Source organism: Stegodyphus dumicola, chromosome X2 (genome assembly GCF_044657685.1).
Source record: "Stegodyphus dumicola isolate Sdum_Otavi_A_Nest chromosome X2, ASM4465768v1".
Taxonomy (NCBI): Eukaryota; Metazoa; Arthropoda; class Arachnida; order Araneae; family Eresidae; genus Stegodyphus; species Stegodyphus dumicola.
Window position 1 is genome coordinate 189,967,311 of NC_140781.1, and position 8,334 is coordinate 189,975,644.

At 34.0% G+C, this 8,334-nt stretch overlaps 1 long non-coding RNA gene across 1 annotated transcript in view; it reads right to left on the reverse strand.

Moving 5' to 3' along the window:
• The window catches only part of LOC118203433 (uncharacterized), a 72,956-nt gene extending 66,531 nt beyond the window's left edge, over positions 1 to 6,425 (reverse strand). The window contains exon 1 of the long non-coding RNA XR_004760567.2: positions 6,334 to 6,425. This is a non-coding gene — a long non-coding RNA (uncharacterized LOC118203433). The remainder of the gene's footprint in view (positions 1 to 6,333) is intronic.
• Positions 6,426 to 8,334: the final 1,909 nt, after the last annotated feature.

Genomic DNA, 8,334 nt, shown 5'->3' on the forward strand with positions numbered 1-8,334 from the left:
TGCAGGCAGGAGAGTACGACGGACCAAAACGTGTTCGATCGCATCCACCTCAGTGCACCACTTCACGTGATGACAGGAACATTGTGCGCATGGCAGTGACGGATCGCTCAGTCACATCACGAACCATAGTACAGCACATTCAGTCTGCAATGCATCATCCAGTGTCTGCGCGTACCATTCGACGCCGTTTACAGAAGAGTGGTCTGTCCGCAAGACACCCATTGCTTCGTCTACCCTTGACGCAGAACCACAGACGTCTCCTCCGCCAATGGTGCGATGAAAGAAGGATGTGGACGGCAGAATGGAATGAAATTGTCTTTACTGATGAGTCACGCTTCTCTCTGCAACAACACGATGGTCGGATTCGAGTCTGGAGACACCGTGGAGAGAGGATGCTGAACAGCTGCATTATGCACCGCCACACTGGTACTGCACCGGGTATTATGGTATGGAGCGGTATTGGATATCACTCTCGTACTCCTCTAATACGCATTGCCGGTACTTTAAACAGCGAGCGCTACATCTCCGAGGTGTTGGAGCCAGTTGTCCTTCCTTACCTGCAGGGCTTGCCCACAGCCATATTTCAACAGGATAATGCGCGACCACACGTGGCACGCATTGTACAAGGGTTCTTCGTCAATTGGCAGATTGAATTGCTTCCCTGGCCGGCTCACTCTCCGGATCTTTCGCCGATAGGAAACATGTGGTCCATGGTTGCTGTACGACTGAACCAGATTACATCTCAAGCTGCCACACCAGATCAGCTTTGCCAATGTGCGGAGGCTGCTTGGTCTTCTGTAGCCCAAGAACACATCCAAAGTCTCTTTGAATCAATACCGAGGCGTGTGGCAGCGGTGATCTAAAACAATGGCGGCTACTCTGGCTACTGATTCTGGAAGGAACCACACTTCCCAGAAGTCTATAAATTTAATCATTTGATACTTGGTCAACATGTTATCTACTAAATACATTTTGTTGAGATATCTCTTGTCTTTCTTGGTGTTGCAATTTGGGTGGCCAGCAGTATAACATAATAAACATGTAAATGCATTAGAACTGGAAATTGAAAAGAGAGGATAAAATTCCACTAATATCTGAAAGAGGACAAAAACTCACAGTGTACATTGGTAGTGTAAATTATGCAACACTATCACATTTGAATACATAGTTGTAGAGTCATTAGTTTTTTTGAACCAGGAGACGTGAAAAATGTGCAGTGCCCTCTCCGCGAGTAGATCTCTTGAATACGTTTCGAGTACGGTTCCACTTACACCACGAAAGCATGTGGAAAGGAAGGAGAAAATACCTTATATAGTTTTGAAGATTATATAATACCTTCATATATGCAATGACAAAGGATTGAAATAATTATGTCTATTTTATGGTTTTTAAATGAATTTTGAATGAAACCGAATATCTTCGAAACTCCGAGAGAAAATATCCCAAGCAGCATTATTTTCAGTTGGAAAGAGAAATCAAGTGTATGTGGGGTAATTTAACAGAAATTTACAAACTACTTTAAAATATTCATGTGTAAATACAATTTTTAAGAAGTTAAATCAAGCAGATTACGATGCAGGATTACTGGGACGTATACTATATAATCAGCTGGTTTAACTGACACACATTCAAATTTTCATGATTATAAATTTTTTTAAGAAATGTTCTTATTAAATTTCTTTTGAAAATATTGTGATTACTCAATGGAAAATTTTGATTACAATTTACATGATTATCTGTTCTAATCTTGTCAGTGTAAACTACGATTAAGGATAATTTATTTTTTAAAGTAAATATACATATCTAAAATTTAGCATGTAGATCACTATATATTTATAATAAATACATAAAGAAACTTAATAAGAGGCAAAAATTAAAAACAAATTTTTTATACCCGCCCTGCGGTATAGCTGCAGGATTGAAGTAAAATAAACATAAATCATCTAAAGTTAAAAGTAAATTGTTGTGGAAGCAAGGCAATTCCTCAATAATATTAATAATTGCATCCTTGTATAAGAGGTTTAATACAATATCTAAACGATTCAAAATTAAAAGAAGGATTATAGTAGTACAAACAATTGCTTTTTATAAAACTAAGCACTTTTGGTGTCTTAAATCAAATTTTGTGAAAAGAAAACTTTATGAAATTTTGAATATTCATCACTCATTAAGTACTATAAGCATAAATGATAAATTATAACACAATAAATATTCAGTGGTTGTATATTTGGTGGCTCTGGTGTATGCTATAAAGGAATTTATGAATATACATATTTATATATTAAATGTCAAATACGACTCTTTTGAATTTATAGAGTAAGTTACTATAAAGAATAAACAGTTAAAAATTAAATTTATGCATTATAAAAATTAACTAAAATTTTAAAAAAAGTGAAAAGTGAATAAATTAATAAAAAGATATGGCCTTGATGACAAAAGAAAGGTAAATATTTTAAGCAATATTCTTAGCAGTCAGGTAATGATTTTAAAATTTCCTATTACTTAATATAGCCCAAAATATTTTTTCAGTATATATTGAACTGTAATTTTGCTATCTATAAAGAATTCATATCAAATACATGAGTGAACATTTTGTAATCTATTTTTCATTAAATGCTGCAAAAACATGCCATCAACAGGGAATGGGTTAAGTTTGCTTTCAATTAAAAAAAGATTTTTGTTCCTTATTCATACAACCGATCATTTACCTCTACGCACAGGTGCATAGAAATACTCTTCCTACGCAAATGCATTTATGAGCAAAATATATTTTCTTTGTGGAAGTAAAAGTAATCTTGGGGTAGCAGTTATTCTTTAGTATATAAAAATAAGAAGGAAAAGAAAAGGTATTTTCCCTTGACTAAGCTGCACTTAGAATTGCGGCTTTACTCGGAAACTGAGGGCTGCTTGTCACTTGAACTCAATTTTTCTTCATTTTCCTTTTTCATGGACTGCATATTTCCTTGTTTCAAGACTGAATGACCTCAGTTCATGCACGAAGTGAGTGATCTTATCTCGCTTACTTTTATTTTGACCTCTTCCTTTCTTTGTGTGATGTCAAGAAAATTTATTATTCCGCAGAATATAGGCGTTAAAGGCGTTCGCAAACTAGGTAGTTTAACCTTTAGGACCATGAAGTCTCCACTGATATGACGACGTTAGTTTTCCTTCAGAATCTCATCCATACCGTTAAAAAGAAGTTAAAAAAAAAGTAGAAATTATAATTAAATGTTCCTGTTATTCATAAAATGGAAGACCAGTTACATTTACACGATTTAGGAAAGCGTGACCTTAGATTTTACTTTCGTGTAATGATGTTAATGAGAAAAAATGCAGCGAGGCCTGAGACAAAATCAGATTTGTTTGAGAACAAACTGCAAAAATAAATGTAGTGCAAAAGAGTTAAGCAATTCAATTTTATTCAGTTAGGAAAGACGTCAGTAAATAAAAATAACAAAATTAACCGTACAATTGATTAAGAATTTCTGTGACAAAATATATTGAATTTTCTTAAAAAGCTATTGTTTTAAAAATGAAGGCAAAATTCAGAGTTATGTGACCAGAATGCAGCAATATATTAATAAAAATAAATCTCATTTAGTATTTCCTGCCTCAGAGATTGATTAAGTGTAGTTTTGTTTTGCACATACCGAAAATTTTTTATATCTTTAGGGACACTTTCATCCCAAACAGACCATTACATTAATGAAAAAAAAATGATATCAGGTCTGAAATTCAAGGTAAATTGTTAGTCCTCTAAGCTATAAACTTTTTTTTTTCATTTATTTCACTAGACTTTCAAAGTAAAAAAAAAAAAAAAACTTAAGCCTATATTGAATAAGAATTAATGAAAGGAAATTGAATTAATGAAATGATTTATGAAAGGGAAAATACAAGCAGCTAATAGCTTCAAATATTCAATAAATAATTGGTGTGTGTTGGTGTATTTAATTATGGCAAAGCACACTAGGGCTATTATCTGCCTAAGAGGAGGGATGCCTTTCGTGGAGGACTTTCTAAGGGAAACTGGCTCGTATACACGTTACACATGGGGAAAACCACGAAAACGCCCATGCAGCCAGCCCGTTCGCGGGATTCGAACCTCGGACCGAACTACCAGTGTTCAGCGTCTTTACCGCTCGGCCGCTGGTGGGCTATTCAATAAATAAAGTTGGCAAACAAACAATTCTGTTGGATCTGAAAGAATAATTATTGCATGTAAATGCATTAGCATTAACATTTATTTTTGGCAAAAAGTTTTGCGAAAGAACAGTAGAAAGTGCATAAGATAGCACAATGGTTATTGAGATGTGTTATGTACATAAATAAGAGAGGAGTTTATGAATTGCCCATAGAGCACCCAGAAAAAGTATGAGGTTTAGACGATAAGGAAGTAAAGCATGCAACCCCAAACGCACGTCGAAAAAAATATATAGTTGTAGAACCCAAATGACAAGAAATTTTTTTTTTTTCTTGGCTCAGTGGGTACCATTTCTGTTGTAGCTAGCCGCCCACACGCAGCACTTCACCTTTCAAGGATGATGACCTCGAGAAGGCGATAAACACGAAAAGCTCGTTAGTTCTTTCTTCAACGAGAACAAAAACTTTTGTAGCAAAATGGCAACAAAAATGATTATAAGGAATGGATTTTGAACAGTGATATGACAAAAAAAAAAAAAAAAAAAAAAAAAAAAAAAAGAAACTATTGATTAAATTTCGTCAGCGACATTTGGGAACTCAAGCTGAATAAATTCGAAAACTTCAATCCGAGAAAAAATGAATGCCGACCCAAAACTTCTAAAAATCGAACTGAAAATCACTAATAAAGATCACTGATGGAGAATAAGATTATCTGTAGAATTATATTAGATCTTCTAAGTTTACGCTTATATACAAATTAGTTTCTTTAGAAAATATCATTTATAATTTTTCCTAGAGTGATGCTTACAACAAATTATCATTTCTGGGATTTAGATTGCTACTTTTTTAAATAGTTAAGATACAACAACTCGGTGTTCTCGATTTTTACTATTGACAGCTGTGCATATTTAACTGATCATTACTTTAAAAAATGCAATTAACATTGTTGATTTTGATAAAAATAATCACTGAAACATGCTTCTTTGGTTAGAATCCTAAAAACGGTATCAAAGCAATGCAATTCTAATGATACTGTAACAGTTTTTTCTATTTTGCTAAGTACTGAAACTGAGCCTGTCATCTCACACACAACATAACAAAAGCACTATCTACCTTTCCCTACCCTTTTAAAATGTTGTGCCTTAATAATATTTACAAAGAGAATTATAATGAAATAGCATGCATAATCCCAATTTAATGCACATAAAAATATATGTTATTTTATTACTTTTTGGACTCAGAAATATATTGCAACTAATTTGACTACAACATCTAAATGCGTAAGGAATGAGAGAATGAAAATTAAATTAAATGAAAAATGAAATGAAATTAAATTAAAAAGAAAAAGTAAATTCTTTACTTAAATCTTCCTTTCTTCACATGTATGAGCTGTTCGGCTAGAATGCGAAGAGAGAGGGAAATAATAATTCTCTTGTATTTAGGACTGAGATCCCTCTTCAAAACATCTAAAAGCATCAAATCTGAATAATGTTCTCTCAGATTTAGGTGAAAATTACAAAACAGAAGTTGCTTATTTTGACGATTAATGTTTCCGTTTTCGTCAAAGCGGAACTCGTTCTTAACTTTATAGTTGGTTTCAAGCAACTGCTACTTTTAAATATCTCCGCAAATTTTCTGCTACAGTATGTGATAACTTTTTGCTTAATTTATGAAATTATTCTTTTTAATAAATAGGACTTTTGCTCTGCGGAGACTGTATAAAAAGTTAAATTTCTTTATCTGCAGACTTGTTCTACCCTCAGTATCAAATCTGTTTCGTAAAATTCTCTATCTTATATTAATAAACTTTGTGACTCGAAATATGTAACTAGAAACCGTATTTAAAGTAGTAAAGTTTGTCGCATCCTTTTTTTTTTTTTTTTTTTTTTTTTTTTTTTTTTCAAACAACGTCTGTTCGATAACCAGTTCCAATGAAAAAGAGGGAAGCCAGTAGTATCACCTAGTACATCCTTTAAAAGCGTCTAATATACAACCATGAATAAACGCACAGGTAATTTGACAGTGAAAACATTTTACAAAATTAATAATAGTTTTGTTGGGTTTAACAGACATTTCTAACGAATATCGAAAATGCAAAAGACATCCAGATAATGCAATGACGACGTGGGAAAGAAACTTTGAGGAACAGAGGGTCCACTAATTAAATACTGTAGGTAAGAAAATTATACGCACCAGACAATATAGCAGTTGTGAAAATGTCCATTGAAGTCCGCAGCTGTCAGCTGGTCGATATGTGAAATGCCTCCGACTATTTGAAACTACTGTCAGACGCAGCTGGAAACATCGCAGAGAAAATAAAGCAAGAAGAAAACACCCTAGTACAAAATAACCTGAGATAAAAAAAAGGCAAGGAAAAAACATCGCACTAGAAAATAAAGAGATTAAAATTTTAAAAGCTCTTTTAAAACACTCTCCTATAAAATATCACGGTAAAATATGAATCACGTACAAATCATAGCATGACGAATATCACCGCAAACATGTGCTTTTAGACTTTAAAAGTTTTAAATACACATTCATGTAATGATTTGTGAGCCCAAGAAGAAATGAGGAATATTTTTGTATCTACATCTCATATTTTTTTATTAAATGTATAAAGTATCTTCTGTTAATTAACCAATTGTTATGTTTTTTGGTTTTTAGTATAATTTCTCCTTTCCGAATTCCTCACCAGAATGCAAATTAGTTTTGCGTGTATTTAAGCTGAGCGTTTTAAATCTCGAGAGAGAGGGTGGCATTGCGAGCTAAGTAGTTAGATTCTGCCAGCTCTAATTAAATGTAATTATTTGGCTTTGTGCTTTCTCGCCGCCAATGCTTTAAACTGAAGAGCCAGAAATTTATTGAGCTAGGTTATTATTTAATTCAATCTGTAGTCTTAGATTACTCAACGTTTAAAGATATTGACTGTTCTTATTTTAATTTGTATTCCCACAGGCTGTGGTTATTGTAACACAAAGTCGTACTGTTATGTTCAAAGTTCCGGTTGGATAAAAAGGTTGTTTTATAACCATCCTAAGACTTGTCGTTTTATTTCAGATATAGCGATAACTTTCCACACGTCTGTTAGGATAATAGGACAAAAGTTGCAACAAATGTTAAAGAAGCGTATAACCTTACAGATGGCCCTCGAATCAATTACGGGCCACGTCTCAAGACCGTGCAACATTTAGCCTGCCCCCTCCGAAGATTATAAGTTCAACCGCCGCCAGGAAACCCGATGAAAGGCTTCGGGTTCATTTTAGAAACTATGCGAGCGTCGATGAAATCAGCCATTATTCTAGATAGAAGAAGTTCGGTAATTATCATTTTGGAATAATTAAAGATGCACTATTTACTTTCCCTTGTTGCAGAATTAGAGAAGATCACCATAGCAAACTATGCACTTCGATGACAGGCAGCGTAACAAAAGCATGGGTAAATTTTTGTTGGGTGAATGTTAGAAGTTTGAAGCGTTTAAAACCACCCTTGTGAAAACATTCCCTGTGATGAACTAGGAGCGGAACGTTTCGGTAGATATCATAATAAGGCTGAAGATTTAGAGGGTTTTATTTTAACGAAAATACAAGTCATGAACTTACTATATAAAAAAACAAATGTAGAGATTATCCAAATCATATTGCCTAGGCTGTTACCACAGATTCAGAATTTTGTTGTGTTACGAAACCAGGGTACGCTAGAACAATTAATCAAATTAGCTGTGAAGTTTGAAGCATGCGAGAGTCAATGAATACACGTACAGCGGGATATGAGCAGAGCATCGAGCGAATATTTTCCGTACATTTGTAGCGCAAGGAAATCTAAATTTTGACAAGAGTAGACGATTTGATAACCGGAAAAAATTTCACTCGCTAATGGTGATCGCCAAAATAAATCTCAAGAAAGGAAATTGCGGAAAAACAGGAAGCCTTTAAACTACGCAGCAATGCTGAAATACCGAGGGTAGAGGCACCCCCAAAATAAGAAAATCTCTCTCATATTCAATTAAATAATGTGTTGATTAAAACCTTGTCACACAGCGATTCAAACTGCATTAAATAGTATAGCAGAATGTGCATTTCTGGCTACAGGGCCGCAAAATAGTTTTTTGGAGAAGAAAAATTTTAGACGGTATAGAGTATTTGGTGTGGCGGAAACAAAAATGATAACGGCTCAAGGTAATTAGTGTGAATGAGT